The 18,779-nt window shown below is 37.8% G+C and overlaps 1 protein-coding gene across 4 annotated transcripts in view; it reads left to right on the top strand.

Annotated features, from left to right (window-relative positions):
* Positions 1-18,779, top strand: part of col8a2 (collagen, type VIII, alpha 2) — a 107,589-nt gene that overhangs the window by 44,836 nt on the left and 43,974 nt on the right. Inside the window, exon 1 of one of the 4 annotated variants that reach the window (XM_079877817.1) lies at positions 6,503-7,467. The exons of 2 other annotated variants lie outside the window; for them this stretch is intronic. The gene's annotated coding sequence lies outside the window, so the exon portion shown is untranslated. Of the gene's footprint in view, positions 1-6,502; positions 7,468-18,779 lie in introns of those variants that run through there. One more of the 4 variants, XM_079877815.1, reaches the window with a different exon arrangement.

Raw genomic sequence — 18,779 nt, forward strand, 5'->3', positions numbered from 1 at the left:
AAAATAGAAAATTATTTTTTAAAAGAAAAACAAAGTAAAACTATGATTTTTTTTTTTAGTTGTTGAACCCTTTCAATCCCAATTATCTCTTAAGTCTGCGGTTCTCATCCTGTGTCGCACGTGAATAAACATTTGAGGGGTAGGAGAGGCCGAAACATTCAATGCTCTGAGATAACAATCAGTGAAAGTGGAGCTCTTATCGGCAGCGTCCAGACATTTACAGTTTGTGTGCTTGTCTGCATGTGAGTCCATGCGTGTCTGCCTCTGCCTGTCAGTCATTTTCTGTGTAGTAGGCAAATATTATTATTGTTGTTTTATTTTTGAGATTATAAAGCCTAGTCATTCTCCACTAATTAAGATTTTACTCTGTTCACTTACCCATAAACCACATAATAATTACTGATTGAAATTTCTTCTGTGGAACATAAAATAAGATAGTTTGAGACTCAGTGTTTCTTTTGTGTTTCTTCTCTTGTGTTCCAAGAGAAAAAAAGTCGCACAGGTTTGGAATGACATGAGGGTGAGTAAATGCAATGGAAGTCAATGGTAATCAAAACTATCTGGTTACTGGCATTCTTCAAAATATTTTCTTTTGTGTTTCGAAAGAAATTCTAAGTCATACAGGTTTGAAATGACATGAGGGTGAGTAAAGCATGACAGCATTTTCATTTTAGGGCAACTATCCCTTTAAGACTAATAGTCTAGATCAGGCTTTGCATGCAAACAGACACTAATATTGTGTGGACTTGGCTTTAAAAAATAACTTTTAATAACCTTCACATACTTAATAATAACCTATACTTCAGTGTTTTGCCTTTTTGTTGGATAAAAATATACAGTCATGCAGAGTATTTATTAATTAGGAACTTAATTACTGAATTACTTAATCAGTTGTTTAAATTTTAGCAACAGAAAACGCATAGATGTGATTAATTTCCAAGATGATACTAAGTACTTTTATTGCACCTGAAGTGACTCAAAAATAGGGGTCCACCTATATTAGCATTTTGGCTAATAACGATAAGCTGATTATTATTTCAGAAATGTCTGATAACTGATAAATGCAAAAGAGTCAATATTATTTTAGCTAAAATAAAAAAATAAATAAAAAAATAAAAAACACTGAAAACTTAAAAAACTCGAATGTAAATTATGAAAAATGGATTTTTGTTTTGAGATTTGCAAAAAAATGTAAGAATGTTATTAAATTATTGGTGTTTTTAAAGATTAACTTTAAGTGATGTGGTACTCGTATGATATTTGTTGCGTCTTGGAGTACGTAACGTGCACAGCTATCTAATTAGTCCAACTTATTCAACTTATCAGTCCAACTTATGGTCAAGTTGAGTGTCCCTTTTGTTGTCTGAATGCTCATTTGGATGTTTTCAGTTTAAGATCAACTACAAAATAGCTGGCCTTAAAAACGGCAACAAAGTACTATTTGTCATTTAAGGATATCAGACTTGCTGAAAGTAGGCTTTTAGTGCAATCGGTAGGGATGTAAACTCCCTCCTTTTTCTCCTCCCTTGTTAGGAATTTCCTAATGGTTCCTGTCATCTAGCCATAGTGCTTGTTTCCTCTTTCTCATCCAGCCAGAAGTAAAGTTTACCTGCCCGCTCTTCTAATCTATATCGTGCACTTCTAACCCAGAGAGAAAGGACAGTGTCCCTTCTGTCCTCCATATCTCTCAACCTCTTTAGTGCTCCTTTTATCAATGTAAAATAATTACCTTGAGGAAACATGACTGAGGTACAAGATGGGTCAGGCAGAGCATCACTCTTCTCTTCTCCTGTGCCAGCCTGAGCCCTGGCAGCCTCACTAACCATATATAAAGGAATTTCTCTGAGAACTTTATATCAGTTTCAGTGTTTATCCCCCCCCTTCATCCACATCTACCAGCACCACCAACTACCAGATGCCAGGCATTCCACTTTAAGGTTACAGGAGACAAAGGTTGGGCTCCATCACCCGAATAATATGTCACATTGAACCTAAGCCAAGTGCCAGGGGCTTGTCGTGAAAACAGTAATAGGTGTAAAACAGTAATATTGTGCATTTTACAATTTAAAAGAACTGTTTTCTATTTGAATATAAATTAAATGTAATTTATTCCTGTGATGGCAAAGCTGAATTTTCAGCAGCCATTACTGCAGTCTTCAGTGTCATATGAAATCATTCTCAGCTGCTGCTCAAGAAACATTTCTTCTCATTATCAATGTTGAAAACAGTTGTGCTGCTTGGAATCTTTCTGGAAACCGTTACAAATTTAAGGATTTTTTTGATCAATAGAACATTCAAAGAGCACCATTTATTTGAAATAGAAACCTTTCTTAATATTATAAATGTCTTTAGTGTCACTTTTGATCAATTGAATGACTCTCATTTTGTCTATGTTCACAAAGTGGCCATCTTGAAATATAGTGCCAGCACATTTAATGGTGGTTTTGCATCCTTTTTTTATTTTGATAAGTAATATTTGGCTTGGTCCCAATGTATCATCATCTTATTGTTACGTTCATAAGCCCTCAAGACAACCTTAATTTGTACATTTCAATGACTGTTTGGGGTTCAGTGGTTGTCTAGTGCCTCTAGTGGTGTGGTGGTGCCTTGTCCTCTGATACCTCGTTCCTAATACCTCTGCTGAGAGGTAATGGGCTGTGAAAGTGCTTAGGTTCCACCCAAAACATATTAACATACAAGGACACAGTGGGCCCTTCAGTAAAACACACACAGGTCCACACATGAGCTCTGACTCAGAAAACTGGAGCCTTGGGTGGGGTGTCAACCGTCGCAGGTGTCATAGCTTACTTTTAGCAGTCGTTCCTGGCAGTCGTGTAAAGCAAAACAGCTTTTCTGATGGAATGCCGTGGCATTCAGTTTTGTGATGGCTGTTTATTTTTATATACTTCGCTCACGGAACATGACAGGGTGAAAGAGTAGGGAAACTCTTGTTACCAGGAGTGTTTCCATGGGTCAATTTCACCTTGTAAAGGCAGGGTGGAGGTGGTGAGGTCAGCTGGTTTGTGAATGAGCTCCAGTGGCAGGCCTTCCCTTCTACTCCCCAAGTCACTTCACTGAGATGTGTAAAAAAAACACCCTGACACCTGGGTGTGAATGGCAGCCTGCAACTCAAAACCGCACACATAGGATACTATTGATGACATCACAAGAAGACGCACGGAAAACTCATCCGTTCCTCTGTGAAGACTGTAATGGTCTCTTCAATGCAAGTAAGAATTTCCGATTCCCCATTTGTCGACACTGATGATGTCATATGATTAATGAGCCTATATTATGACAGTTGATTCACAATCCTCAAAATAGGATAAGCTTTTTTCCTTTAAGTTGTTGAAAGTGTCTTTCTTACACAAATGTGTAATTCTTTTAAAGCAATGATTCTCCACATTTTGACTAAATGGCTAACGATTTGAGACCCCATGATCTTTTCCATTTGTTTGTGATTTGTTGTGAAAATATAAATTCAATAGAAAAATGCCCATGGAGCTATACAATGCTATTAATTTATATGACTTTTCAAGGTCTAGAAATTACAGTTGAAACATTAAAAATATCTTCTTCTTTTTTTTTTTTTTTTGGTTAACTGTTCCTTTAACAGTGACATTGAGTAGTTTCATAGATCCTCCATCAGCTATAGCAAGAACAGACCATGGTCCAGACATTTCTGTGGACATTGAAGTGATGGAAATCAAGACCTGAAGTGGTTCGTTGAAGGGATCCTTGACTATTTACATCGGTTAATGGCATGATCAGCAGCTAAGATTAGTAAGATTATTAAGTTTAGGAGAAAAACTGAGGTCTGTTTTCTCTTTGCAGAGCACTATTCATACTCATTTCAATATCTGATAATCTTTGAGTGACTCTCATTGAGAAAATTGCTTGGATAGATCAAACAAACCGGCAAAGAACACGAAAAGCCATTGCTATTAAAGTTTGTGGCTAATGATGGTCTTCAAAGCCCCCAACCCACTGAGGAGAGCGGTCATTACAAAAATATGCTTATCCTCATAGGAAACAGTTCACCTGGTCATGAAAACTAAGAGCTTAGTCTCGCCCCACTCCTTTTAATCACGCATATTCAGAGGTAGCCAACAACATGGTTCAAGAACACAATAGGTTATGTTTATTCAGCACTAGTAAAGGTTTGAATTCACACGAAAGCACTAAGCCTACTCTTAATGGAATATTTGGGTTCAATACGAGTTAAGATCATTTGACAGCATTTTTTCCATGTTGATTGCACCAAAAAATTATTTATTAAAAAGTTTTATTAAAAAAGAAAAGTCGATGGGCTTGCAATGGAAGCGAATGAGGCCAATTTAAAAGCAGAAATGTGAAGCTTATCATTTTATCAAATGTTATCGATTGAGCCTAACTTGTTTTGAACCTGAAATGCTCCTTTAATCAAGAAATAGTGTGTATGTACTTTTCGATAATTTTAAGTCTAATTCACACTGCACCAACCAACGCAGACAGACACGTTCTTCATGTTTTGTCGGATCAGCATGTCACCCCTTTCGATGTCTTTTGCCGTTGGTAGACACTTGTTTTCGAGTTGCCAGATTACAGTATGTCACTTCTTAGACGTTCTACAACGCGACAAACGAATATCTGGCGACTCGAAAACAAGTGTCTAACAATGGCAACAGACATTGAAAGGGGTATCATACTGATCCAACAAAACCTGAAGAGTATAGGCCATTGCACACTGAGTCCGAAATTTTCGCATGCGTTTTTTCGTGTTCGTCAGCCTTAAAATTCGTCACGCACAGAAACCTTGCACACTTCGATGCGTGTTTATTAAACCTTTGCGGAAAAAACGCAAAAAATACAAAATGGATTCGTCAAGCAGTGAGGATGATTTTGTTGCCCTCTTTCTTCTAAAAAAGAGAAAAAGAAAGAGGAAATATTGGGTCCATCCAATCCTGAGATTGCGCCGAGAGGAAGGAGAGTTTCACCTCCTTATCAAGGAGTTGCGAAATTATCCCGAGCGATTCAAAATTTACCTCAGAATGTCAGTGGAACAGTTTGATGCTTTGATAGCGATACTGGAGCCACATATTAAAAAGAAGACCACCAATTTCCGTGAACCAATCGATCCTGTTATGTCTAAGGTATGGACACACACACACATGGCCGGCCGGCGGAAGTGCTGGGCAGACAGAACAGCTGTATACAGGTTATATTATATACCCAAATAATCGAATTGGCTGCTCAATCACACCTTAATCGATCCGAAATTTCGATCTGAGGGGAGGTTTATTCCTTTTCTAATCCGATCGAGAGAACATGTAAACACTTGATCGAATTAATTAACTTGTCAGACGCCATTCTGGATTTTGTTGTTCGCTTGTACGGCTCTGAATTGTCAAAAAACCTCTCAAAATACTGGCTAAGGATGCGAAAAACGCAGAAAATCGAACCCGATACGAATTTTTTTATTACGGACGAAAGTTTCGTAGACAGTGTGCAAGCGTGATTGATTGATTTTTTTTTTAACGTGCGAAAATTTCGGATGCGAATTTCGGACTCAGTGTGCAATGGCCTTATGTCTGTAATGTTGGTGCAGTGTGAATTAGCCCATATTTTGATTCATCACTATCAGGTTTTGTCATGCTGGTTCAAACCAATGAATTGCTGAACACAAATGTGTTTTCTTGACCTTTGGGTCCAACTTTCAAAGCCCACCATGTGAACGTAGTGCATATAAACAGGTCAGTAATTAGCCGCGTGCCTCTTTATTGTCTGTTCCATTACTTACGAGACACACAAACTCAGATTAGCATCTGATAACGCACCTAATATCCAACCATGTCAGGGGCTGCATGGATGGAAGGTATCCAGTGGCTAGTCTTAGCCGTAGCTCCCTCCGAGCACAATGCCCCACTTGTTGCTCCGTCTCCTCTGGCATTATCCAAAGCTATATCAGGCCCTACCCGAGGCTTCAAATCCCCCATTTTTCAATGTGCGCTTAATCTAATCTTGGGTTTTTTGATTGGATATTATGATAAAGTTGGTGTTGCAAATTAGCTACAGTTCGTATATGTTGCACAGTGGCTAATTGGAACTGAATGAGCTCATTGTTATTGGGATTAGATTAGGAGCAGAGCGCCACGATGATGGTTAATTTAGGTCTAGATAACATATTCTGTAACACTGCTTGTTCTTACACACTCTTCACATAATTACCCAAAATAATTAAGGATTTTTTCTTCCAGGAGAATAAAATAGGGGTCATTAACTGTGTTAATGCGTATCTCGAATTGAAGCCTCAAAACGCTGCTTTACACATTCTGAATTAAGCATTTGTACATATTATCGTAGCAATTCATCCGGGAAAGGTTCCACTTGGGAACTGTTGCTAAGTGGTTCACAGTCCAGATCAGTCAGCCAAGAAATGTAATCTCATCTCATAAAACTGATTGGTTTAATTGGCTGAGAGTCTGGCAAGATTACACAAAAACAGACTTCCACTATACTTATTGCTGCATACGTGCTTATAATCGTGTGCCGGAACGTTTAGGACAGCAAATTTGAGGCATTTTGTGAAAGAATGCTTTCGCTGAGGTGAAATCAATGCACTGCGAGCTGCGCCAGCACAGCCTGAATTTTCCAAAAGGTGCTTTCTGGGAAAGATTTGTCTGTTTGTATGAGTGCAAGCATTTGTTTGCAGATGTTTATGTTGGAGGTGGGAAAACAAGGGCTTAAATGGTTACCGGGAAAAGAGGAGGGGTGCATATCCATCCCTTTACTCCACCTACCCCACCCCATCCTCTATACTGCTTCCTTATTCTACCCGGCCGCAGACACTTGCCTTTCATATGGAGGGTACCAGTGAAACGATCCACTCTCTCTGTTTGGAAAAAAATACTTGCAAGAAAAGAGACTGGGAGCTTCCAGGTGCTTTGCCCCCAGTTAAAAGCCCTGTAAGGAGGTCCTCTTCTTGCCTGGAGTCAGGAGAGCCACTGCCTAGTGAAGTCGAGCACCCTGCCTCTCACATTCTCCCTCTCCCTCTCTCTCTTTCTCTCTCTCTCCCTCCTACTTTCCACCCTGTGAGAGTGCACAGAGATTCAGAAGGTGCGTCTGAAATCTACTTGTATCCAGTCTGGAGACAACACCACAAGGACTTTTTTTCGTTCACTGCGACAAGCACATGGACTTAATTTTCTCCAGAGACAGAAGTAAGAACAAGAACCAGATTGGCACCTGCCATTGAGAACCAGAACTTTCTCTAGAGTTGTATTAGTCCTTTCTACTCGTATGTAAACACTGTTTGACTGCGACCAAGTGCCAAGGCATTCCCGAGACTTCCCTGTCTGCTGGGTTCCCATCACATCTCCTCAAGTTATTTCTCCAGAGATGACTGTCTGAAGAGGGAACACAGAAAAGAAACCACCTGACCTGCAGAAGTTACCTGCCTGAGAAATTGAGGTGAAACAGAAGGGTGAGGTAAGTTCATATCTGAATCTTTCATTTTCCTTCCCTCTGAGTGCAGGCATATGTCATCTTTGAAAATGTTTTTCATATCCCGTTGCTTCACAGCAATTGAATCCAAATGCAAGACGGAGAGAGAGGGAGGAAAAACAGTCGGGTTTACATCTCAATCATGAGACCAACATAATTCTCAGCGCACTGCTACACACAAGGCAGATTAACTGAATGTTTTAGTGCTCTAGCCCCATTAATCTCTGCAAAATATGTGGCGTATTTTTCTAAACAGAGCCATGTGGCTACCATTTGCATTTATGCTGATGCTGGGTGTGTGCGTTTGTGTGTGCTTGTGGCTGTATAGGTTGTGTGGTTCAGGTAGTGTGGTAGGTCACACAGCTGTTTTGAAGTTGGAGAGGGAGAGAGTTATATAACTGCAGCAGCCTCGCTCTAACTGACACCTGGGACTGTTTGGTCTGCACTCTGTTGCGCACCAATGCCACTCGCTTAAATTTTAGCTCCACCCACAGGATTCTCAATTCCCTGCCCACTTTTTAGCTTCAGAAATTGATGCATTTTGACCTATTAGACAGTCCACTTCAGAGGTTAAAATGTCTCTTTCAATCGGCTCGTATGAAAGTCTAAATGAAACCAAATTGGAAGTAATTTATTATTATTATTATTATGAAAGTGTTGCATGTTTTGACCTGTCAGACATAGTCCACTTCAGAGGTTAAAATCGCACATTAAATAGTTTCTTTTAAAGTCAACATGAAACCAAAATTGACCCTATTTATTATTTATAAAAATTATTTCTTGTTGTTTGTTCATAATAATTCTTACTATTATTACTTAACAAACATTCATTGTCCTATTTTGAATGATTCCTTGGTTGCCATTCTTCTGAATTTTACAAAAATTGTCTTCATAATCATTCCACAAAATGTAATGTCTTGCTCCGCCTACACTGCTGATGTCACAAATACCCATTTTTTTCTCAGCCACTTCTCTCCAACCACCTGCCTTTGTTTTCATATATAACGCCCACTTTTTCACGATCCAATCAGTTTTTATGGATAAAATTAGTCCCGCCTTACATTGCTTCTCTTTTTAAATAACCGTAACAATATAAAATATGTCAGGTTATGGAAGTAAAATGAGTTGCAAACAGCATTTCTTGTTGACTTGAGTGGAAAAGTCTTGTTTTTTCAACTTTAGATGTAGCTTCATCAGCAGTAGTTATGTTCTCACATCAGCAAGTTTTGTACATGATGTTATGTCATTATATGTCAAAAAAGGTCTAAAAGAGCTTCTTTGTAATGTTTAAGCTTTTCTACACATAATCAACTACTGCACATGGCATGAGCTCAATGCTGCAGTCTTAATTTCAGACGGAGAGTGAGAGAGAACTGTGAGAGAGAAGGGAATGTGCTTTCATAATACATTCTTCACCAAGAGCACTGGGGAATAGTATTCAATAATACTTTTTTCTCGTCTGAGTAGCAGGGCCCAGCTTCTACAGAACTGAAACAGACCCAGTCTGGAAAAGACGACATGCTCTCTTCTAAAAACATTTGGCGCCTCAGCATGATGGCTTTCAGCAGGAGAAGCGGTTTAGGTCTGACTGCAAACCTGTGCATCAGTGCCGTTAGCGCTACCACATTACACAAGCCTCCGAGGTGACCTGAACCCCTGAGTGGAAAAAAGAGGTTAGAGAAAAAGTGTCTGAGACACTCCACAGAGCAAGAGCCCATCATCCTCCTCACACACTTCCGATTCCTGCGGCTGGAGATGGTCCAAAGCTTCTAGATGGGATGCTGTCTGCGCTTAGTTTAGAGGATGGGAAAGTCAGCTGTGAAGTATGATGTGATTTTATGATGGATGCGTCTCATCTGGTCCTGTTATCAGGAGACGCAGCAGACAGCATCCCACCTTTCTGTGTACAGTTACAGCGATAGCTTCAATCTACCAAACACCTCACTCCCTCAAACACACTTTGACCCTTCTCTCCATATGTGCATTTCAGTTAGGTGAAGCCAAGGAGATCTATAACACCTGCAGAAAGCTATCCGTTTTGCATTAGCAGTTTATCTTGCAATTTTAAATCTGCCATTTTTGCTCATGGGACCACAGCACTTTTTCAGCCAATTAGATGAGCTGAAAATGACATCATGAATAGTCCATTTCATGGTTTTTAAAGGGATAGTTCTCCCAAAAATGAAAATTCGGACATTTACTCAACCTCATGTCGTTCCCAACCTGTATGATTGACTTTCTGTGGAACACAAAATAATATACTTGGAAGAATGTTTTTAGCTGTTTTTGTCCATACTGTGAAAGTCAGTGGGGTCCAAAACAACATTGGACCAGTGTTATTTTAGTATTTATGTAATATTAGAGATTTTATTCATATTTAGTCTTTTTCATTTTAAGTTTTAGTTATTTGTGTGTTCTTTTGTTTTTTGTTTATTTTTTATTTATTATGTGCGTGTGTGCGTGTGTGTGTGTGTGTGTGTGTGTGTGTGTGTGTGTGTGTGTGTGCGTGCGTGTGCGTGCGTGTGCGTGTGTGTGTGTTAATTACTATGTTTTGCTCGTATAATTTTTTATTTAATTTTTTCCTGGTCCAGTTAGTGTAGTTATGGCATCTACCAGCAGGGGCTAATGGGGTCATGCTAAGCCAAATTTTGACCGCTTGGGCAAAGTACACAAAGGCAAATAGTTTGGCACTGTGAAGTCGTAATGGCGAGGCAATGTTGTAACCATGGATGCCCACCTTTGGGATGCCCCAATAACTCTGCTGACTGCGTTTTATGATGACAGATAGCTCTGCCAGATTGGGGCTGATGAAATGCATTTTTTTCTTTATTGCATTACATGACTCCAACCAACCTGATGGAGGCTTTTATATACGGACCATTCATAATCGGGTTAACATTCATTGGTTGTGCTGGTCAGTAAGCCTTTGTTCATGTCCAACCGTCTGTCTTTTTAACTCTGGGGCAACTTCACTCACTCAATCTCGTTTAGAAGCTATTAAAATCTATTGTGGATGTTGGAGACTATATTTTCCTGTGCTTTAGATCCCTATAGCTCAAGGTGGATGTAAATGTTTGGCCCTGGAGAAGCCATATCTGAGAAATAAAAAGAAGCAAAGCTTGTATCCAAACCATTATGGATGTCTCTTTTCATTCAGCGTGTAAAGGCTTACTGCAGATTCAATTCCCATTTGAGTTTTTATTTTATTTTACCGTGCAACAGAGGAAAATGATACGAAATCCATTACACATGCTCAATCAGTGGGAGAGACTAGACAGAGGACCTGGCCCAATGCAGACTGTGAAGCATATGGGAAATGTTGGACACACCAATAGGTTGAACTTTTACTTTGGGTTTATGAGAGGCGATGTCTTGTATTTGCAGCCAGCGAACACTCACCAAAGGTGAAGGAATAAACTAATCTGTTTATAACATGGGACAGGACCGAGTGTCAAACTTATAAAGTATTTGGATTGTCATGTACTGTCTCATGGAGATTCTTCTTTTTTGTATTATTCATAGTGCTTCAGATGTTTGTTTGCCAACTGAGATGTGCATTCCAGCTTTGTTCTGGACTGGTAAGAAGACCAGTGATCCACATGGATTTTGTAATACAGTGAGTGCCACTAGAGGGCAGAGTTGCTGACCTTGACTGAGCAACCAAACCCTGTTACATGCGAATGTGAGCCTGTGCCACTGGTGCTGTCAATTTTTAGATGACAGAGGCCTCTTTTCTTTCTATGTATAAAGTGAAGCTTTTAAAAGATTACGATTATTAGTTATTTTTATTTGTTTATTATTGTACCTTCAAAATTATTTGTTCATTGGTAACACTTTACAATAAGGTTATGTGTGTGTTAACAGTCATACTAGATAACATGACATAACAGTGTACAATACTTTTTATCAAAGCATTTATTAATCTTGGTTAATGTACATTTTGCATACTCTAATACATTTTTAACATTGCAAGTTGTACACTGCAAAAAATGACTTCTTGATGAGCTTTATTAGTCAGTTTGACTTGTTTTCTAATCTTGAAACAAGTTCAATTTAATTGACTTGAAACTACGTAAGATATTAAAGGGATAGTTCAACCAAAAATGAAAAAAATTACTTTCTTCATTCTGTTGAACATAAAATAAGATATTCTTTGAGTGGTTTTAATGAATGTCCATACACTTAAACATGTCCACCTATTTCATTTAAAAAAAACTGTTCAGTTGAAAAAAAGTTCAGTTGCTGTCTTAAATTTAAGCAAAATAAAGTTAGCTGCACAAATCATTTCAACTTAAATTATATCAAACTGACTTTCGAATCTCATATAACTTATATAAAAAATGTTTTTTATAATAATTAAATAATTTAAATTGCTTAAATATAATATGAAAAAGTATTTTGATGAGTTAAAGTAATGTAAAAGCATATGTTGTCATGATTTTTTACAGTGCACAATGGAAGTCAATGTTAACCAAAACTTTTTTTTTTTAACTCATCTTTTGTTATCCACAGAAGAAATACAGTCACACTAGTTTGGAACAACATGAGGATGAGTAGCCTAAATGATTACAGCATTTTCAATTTTGTGTGAACTATCCCTTTAAGATTGGTTTCCATACATTTTATTTTGAATGCCTTTGTTATAATTCAAACAAGTGGGAAAAAATGGTAAGTGGAGTTAAACTAAATACACTTGAATTGCAGATACATTCTCTCAAAATAAATCTTGAGTTGATCTTCAAATATTTGGTATTTTTCCTGGACAATAATACAAAAAATACCCATTAAGAATAGGAATTTTTGCTCTCCTACAATTTGAGTTATTTTTGGATGTTGTGGAAGTTTGTGTTTATATGTACTTTGTGTTTTTGCTATGCCTGTGAAAAAACTGTGCTATTAATGTAACAATAAACAATAGTATATTTATAATTAACACTAACCAAGGTTAATAAATGCTGTTGCTCACTGTTAGTTTATGATCTCAAATCATGCATTAACTACTGTTAACCTGCTTTGTTTGGCATACGACCAGGTCATACTCTGCTAAAAGGTGCTTCTCATCAGCCGTGTGGTAACCTTCATACCTCTTTTATTTGGTGTTCACTTTAAACAGGAAATGAAGGAGAATACCACTCATGCTCTGGGAAAAGCATATGCCTGACCGTGTTACGTTCCAGGAACTCACGCCCCCATCTCTCACCATAACCATTTGCTTCTAGATGTTTTTCGCTCACTATAAGAGAGAGGAAAACAGTCCTGTTCAATGGTGCTACAAGGCAAGCGGTGCATTCCTTTGAGGAACTGTGCGAAGTCTGTGTGATGGGAGGCTGCAGGCTTCGTTCCTTCCGCCCGTTCTCCACTTAAGGTATAACGGACGAAAGAAAAACAGCGAATGAGGAATTACCCTCAAAGCTGTTGGAAACAGAGCTTTGGCATAAGCCTCCTCTGCAATCAGCAACGTGCTTAGCCTGCATCGGCGATTAGATGAGGGTGCGTGCGTTTGTGAGGGAGTGTGTGAACATCTTAGACCTGAGCGAAAAATGCCGCCGGTGGCTCAATCAAACATCCTGTTGCATAAGGCTTCATTCCAGTGGGTTGTGCATGAATTGGTCTGGACAGGAAAGAGGTGCAAACACATCCAGGAAAGGGGAGGTTATCTGTGTAGGCCAATAGGTTTATTCTATGGGCACTAGGGTGTAAAGATGTCAACTGTTTGATTGATTGAGGGGAAATGCGTACTGCCCTGAACAGATGTGTCGGTTTTGTTATTCTCAATAGGACACAAATGAACACATGCTTACGGAAATGAACAGCTTTACTTTAAGTCTGATGAATGCGGCACAGATCTGGGCTTAGACTCAGAGCTGATTTGTAATATCACAAATCACTTCCAACTATGGGAATGCACTCATTTTCAAGGGCCCTATGAAATTCCTTTTTATTTTTTTCCAAATTCCGTTTAGTCCATTAAAATTTTTCTGTATTCCGTTTTTTTTTTCTCGCTTTAATCTTTTGGGACTTCATTTTTCAATTTCTTCAAGTTAAACCTAACTTTATTTTGAAGGGTTGCCGCAAAGACCTTTGAGTTGCGCACGTCCGCGTCATTCATTCACACAGAGACACTCAGAACATGCAAGATCAATATTTAAATATTATTTTTGCGGTTTAATATTTACAGACACTAGTCTGTATCGTGATTTGATTTAAGTGTACTGACCTACTTTTTATTTATTCATCAAAAATGTAACAAATTCCGTGAAATACCGCGTTATACAGTAGATTCTGTTTTTAGGACTTTAATTAAATTAAAATTGGAAAATGCAGACAGAAATTAAAAGGGCCTTTATTAATTAATTGCGGAAATTAAAGGGCCTTAAATATCTTAATCCGTATATCTCTCTCTCTCTCTCTCTCTCTCTCTCTCTCTCTGTATACATGCATACATACATAAAAAAACATACATACATATTCTTTTGGCATTATTTACTTTTTACTTACTTATTTTTCCTTATTTTAAGCATAGTCCTCAGTAGAATTAAAGGGATAGTTCACCCAAAAATGAAAATTCTGTCATAATTTATTCACCCTCATGTCGTTCTAAACCTGTAAAACTTTTGTTCATCTTCGAAAACACAAATGAAGATCTTTTTGATGAAATCTGAGAGCTTTCTGTCCCTCCATTGACAGTCTCTGCAACTACCACCTTGATGCTTCAAAAAGTTCATAAAGAGATCGTAAAACTAATCCATATGAATTGGGCGGTTTAGTCCAAAAAGAGACTTGATCACTTTAAAATGATGAACATATTGAATTTAGGCTTTTATTCACATATAGACATTGATCAGCGAACATAAACAGAAGCTCAACTGAACCTGCTTTGACACGTGAGAACAACCCTCATTGGTTCTTGCGGAGGCTCAAACGTGTTGCGTAACACAAGAGAATGAACCTCATTGGTTCTTGCACATCAAGAAAACATGCTTGAGCTTCCGTTTACCACAACTGCTGTGTGCGTTGGTGAATGTTTTTATTAAAGCTTATATTAAAATTGTAAAAATTTTTACTAAACCGCTCAATTCATATGGATTAGTTTTACAATCTCTTTATGAACTTTTTTTAAGCATCAAAGTGGTAGTTGATTGGACTGTAAATGGAGGGACAGAAATCTCTCAGATTTCATTCAAATATTTGTTTTGTTTTTCAAAGATGAACGGCATGAGGAGGAGTAAATGATGACAGAATTTTAATTTATGGGTGAACTAACCCTTAAATCTGTTTAATGCTCAAGCAAAAACAACTTGAGGTTCAGGTATTTTTATTATACGAGATAAATATACTGATTAAGTAAAGAGTTATTTGTTTGGTCTCAACACCGAGTGACGAGAACCTTACAAAACATCTCTCTCCTCAACCTTTGTTACTTAAGTCGTACTTTTGGCTTTCAGTAATCTTGCTGTTTTACTAAATTTCCCCTCAGGGATCAATAAAATCTCTGTCTATCTTTCTATCTATCTATCTTGTCTTCCTAGTCTTTCATTTTCACATTCCCCTCTTCACGGCATTCCCTCATTTGCTCTCCCTTGGCTCTTGAAAATGCACTGGATGTGGACGAGTTTTTCCGTTCCGTTGGCAGTAGATGGAAATGGGGAAGCTTGGCAAGTAACTGTTATTATTTTTCCTTTTGCTTAGTATCAGCTCTTTCAGCAGCTTCTCTGTCATTCAGACCTAGCAAACATCTCCACGGTCACAATCTCAAGCCTTATCAGCATCATGCTTTCAGACAGAGACTTATCCCACTGAGAGAGAGACAGTAAATCCTTTTCACACCAATACTGAATATTAGTTGCAAATGTTAATTGCAAACAACATTGTGAATAGAAATATTTTTATGGGCCTATTTTCATTATATTTGTCAGCCAACATAGACTACCATTTAAAAGTTTGGGGTCAGCAAGATTTTTAAATTTAATTATTAATTTATTTTGAAATTAATATTTTTATTATGCAAGGATGTGTTAAATTGATCAAAAGTGACAATGATCTTTTTTTTTTACAAAAAATTACATTTGAAATAAATTAACTTTATGTTCTTCAAAGAATCCTGAAAAAAATGTATCACGGTTTCCACAAAAATATGAAGTAGCACAACTGTTTTCAACATTGATAATGAGAAGAAATGTTTCTTGAGCAGCAAATCAGCGAATTAGAATGATTTCTGAAGGATCATGACAATGAAGACTGGATTGTGGATGCGGATGCTAATGGCTGCTAGAAAATCTGCTAGTTTTGCCATCACGGGAATAAATTACATGTTAAAATATATTCAAATAATAGAAAACAGCTATTTTAAATTGTAATAATATTTAAAAATATTACTGTTTTTTACTGTATTTTTGATCAAATGGATGCAGCTTTACACATTGAAAGGCAGTTTACATTTAGATTTTTTGTACTATCATTATTTTATACAAAAACATCTGAATATATTTCTCAATTTGCAACAGAGCACATGGGAAATGCAAACACTATTAAAAATAGACCTTTGTCCGTGTTTTGTTTCACAGTGTTTCAGTAAATCATTTTTCAGTGTTTGTGCATACTGTTGGTAGAAAGCTGTTGATTGGCATGGTTCTGCTGGACCCCAGATGTATTTGAATAAAACATTGATCACAAATAATGAAAGAGTCTGAAGAAAAAAGATCTGAGCCGTTATTTGGCCCTTTCTGTTTTTTTTTTGAGTCTGATCTTCACTCTTACCCCCTTTTTTGTATGAATCAATACTATTTACTACAGTGTATTTGATGTCTGTGATGAGACAGTAGCTATCTTTCCATCCACCTATTTTTATGCACATTTTGGGATTTCTCATTCAAAACCGCTGAATGGAAATGCAAACATGCACATAAATTATAAAAATGTGCATAAAAAACTTTGGCGCTCAATTTAGGCAGGTACATGTTTTATCCGATATGAAGATATGCACATAAACTGGAAAAATCCCTCTATGCTCAACAGAAAATTGGTGTGACTTTGCCTCAACAGTGGATGTGATTGGATAACTGGACTGACCGTTGGACCAATTGCACAGCATCTCAAATTTTGGTTTGATCATTCAGAAATGCCTAAGCCAAAGTCTGTCATCAGAATAATTTGGTTTAATTCCCTCCCAGAAGCGTCTCACATGATTGCGTTCCCAAACGCCAGCATCCGAACGCAAGATAACATGCAGCGTTTATTGCGTTTCATCTGTGTGCTCTGAGACGATTCCAATCGGGGAAGCTACTGGAAGTGACGATTTTGTTCTGTTGAACACGTGGAATGGAAACGCTGCTTTATTCACAAATATTTAATGCAATATTCCAATTTTGCGCACAAGTTAAATTCACAACTTTGGATGGAAACATAGTGGTGCATGGTTTGGCACAGTGAGAACAAAAACGTCTTTGGTCAAATTCTGCTACTCAAAATATTATTTGTACACAAGGAAAGAAGAAAGAAGGCTTTACAGAAGAGTTTACAAAAGACGTTTAGTATTTCTTTGGTTTTCTGTGTTTTAATACAGCAGCCAGAATAGCGAATCTTTGCTTTGTGTTTTGCAGAATAAATGTTCTTTTTGCATGCAAGATGTCTTGCAGTGCTTTTCCAAGGAAACTGTAGAAAACCCTTGAAGCCATTGACAGAATATCAAAATAAGAGCTGAATCCAGCTGGAGGCACTTATAGCCTTGTTTAGTTTAGACCTACCTGCAAAACTGAACCCAACTGAATCGTAATGGGACGTCGGATGATGGGCTTTGAGGTTTAGAGGGACTTGATTTCTTTTAATTGGATGCTGGTTGATTTGACCGGCTTTCTCATTAGTCTCTTGTTCAGCCTCTGGGAGCCAAACTGATGAGGGACTCCAAGACTACAGCAAAGAAGCAGAACAGGGCCAGTTCCTCTCTGGGTCAAATCCTTAAAATAAAACTCCAGTTGTAACTTTGTCTTTGTCCTCCCAGGCCAAGATTTTCTACCCTCTTTTCTCACATTATGGGAAGGGTTTGATGAATGGTCTGCAAGAGCAGAGATGGGAATAGGGCTTTGGAGGTTATTTACTCCAGCTTAAGTCTTGGATAATATTTCTTTACATGTGTTCCCAGTTTTTCCGACGACGGCTTCTTAGGGGAATTGAGAGTACTACCGACAACAGCTCCAGTTGTTACCCTTGCACTCTTCAGTAAGTTTGTTCCAGAAATACATTAGTAACATTACCCATACTCGTCTCCATCCCGCTTCCATGGGATTCTCATGATTCTAGGCATGATTTGTGGTTCTGTCATGGTGATTGTTGAGGTTGTGCCTTCCAGTGTAGGTACCTGTAGCTCAGAGAAGACTGTTGACAAAGCTTATTTTGTCATATTTTAAATTGAATAACTTCAAACCTTGGTTGAAGGAAATTAATACTTTTGTTCAGCAGTGATGCGTTAAATTGATCAAGAGTGACAGTAAAAAACAGTGATGTTACAAAAGATTTCTGTTTCAAATAAATGCTTTTGAACTTTATATTCATCAAAGAATGCTGAAAAAGTATTAAGCAGCACAACTGTTTTCAACATTGATAATAATAAGAAGAAATGTTTCTGGAGCAGCAAATCAACATATATTACATATAAAAAGCTATTGAAATAGAAAACAGTAATTTTAAATGGTAATAATATTTCACAATATTACTGTTTTTATGTATATTTGATCAAATGAATGCATCCTTGCTGAGCATAAGTGACTTCTTTCAGAAGCATTAATAGATCTTACTGACCCCAAACCTTTAGTATTTAAAATTGGACATATTCATTGCGGACTTATTTAGTTTGTGTCACCACTCAGTTGCTGTGAAGTCTCATTTCATGTTATCCTATCGCATCCTGTTCTAGATGTCCAACTTTCATACGCATCCAAAACGCTGACAATTTCAAATTCCCCCTTTCTCTTCACCTCATGCTTTAACGTTGCCCAGTAAACCTAGCATCTCCAGGCGGTTTGATGTGACAGAATGAAGGAGGAGCTTGACAAGCTGGCCATAGATGAGAGCGCTCAAATGGGCCGTGCACCATCCAACTCCCAAGCACAACAGAGCGTTTGTGTTCTTCCCTAACCACAGCAAGGAAGAGATTCATGGTAGCATGGAGAACTGGCTCCTGATGCAGTGAGGTTGACCTTTCGCATATGCTAGCACTTGTTGAAGAAGGATGGAACATGTTGATTATAAATAAGTTGGTCACTATGTTCATCCAATGTTGCCTTTAAAAAGTTTCCCAAGAC

The sequence above is a fragment of the Squalius cephalus genome, assembly GCF_949319135.1.
Source record: "Squalius cephalus genome assembly, chromosome: 8".
NCBI classification, from domain to species: Eukaryota; Metazoa; Chordata; class Actinopteri; order Cypriniformes; family Leuciscidae; genus Squalius; species Squalius cephalus.